Genomic DNA, 828 nt, shown 5'->3' with positions numbered 1-828 from the left:
ACCTCAGCCCGCTCTCAGCGCGACCCCGCGCAGGCGCCGAAAGCTGAGGGGAGGAGAGAAGATGGGGGCGGAATTGAAGGGAAGAATTGAGAGGAAGAATGGAGGAGAGACGTCGGGTTCTTCCTTCCCAGAGGGAGCGGGAAAGGGATAATGTGCCGCAGCCGGCCCTTACCCACCAGCTTCACTTCGCACCGCGGCTGCACCGCCGTGACCGCCCCCTCTCCTCGACACCGCCTCCGATCATAGAGCGCGGGGATAGAGCGGCCGCCTCCCGCCACAGAGACCCCCGCTGGAGGGGCTAGAGCGGCCCTGTCGCGGTTATAGTTGCTGCTCGGCGGGGTTGTGAGTAGCGGGCAGTGCGGGCTTTATTCGCTTGTTTGCTTTAGGGTTGCAGATCAAACGCGGGAGGCACAGCGTTATCAGCACAGTTCAGATAGTGCTCGCCGCTCAGCCCGCCCGAGGTGTGTGTTGGCTGGGTGCCAGATCCCTGCCAGGTCTGGCAGGAGTGTCAAGGTTTGGAGTTTTGGGGAGGGATTGAAGCTGGAAGGGAATTTTGAGGGCCATGGGCATCACAGCATTTGGTGGTGCTCACCAAAAGTTGGAAGGTTTGCTTCCTCTCAAGATTTATCTGTTCTGTTTGGCACTTCTCTGCAGTGAAATTAGAGGGAGCTCAGCAGGAGTTCTGCAGTCTCAGGAATGAGGACTTCAGATGCCTGTTTCCAAAACCTGGTTACTCAGGAAAGAGAAAGGTGTTCCCCTTCATGAAGCAGAATCACAGCAGGGCTTTTTGTGTCGAACCCTAACAAAGTGCAGACAAAAATTCAAAGA

The sequence above is a fragment of the Psittacula echo genome, assembly GCF_963264785.1.
Source record: "Psittacula echo genome assembly, chromosome: 3".
NCBI lineage: Eukaryota > Metazoa > Chordata > Aves > Psittaciformes > Psittacidae > Psittacula > Psittacula echo.
Note: the sequence above shows the minus strand (reverse complement) of the source record.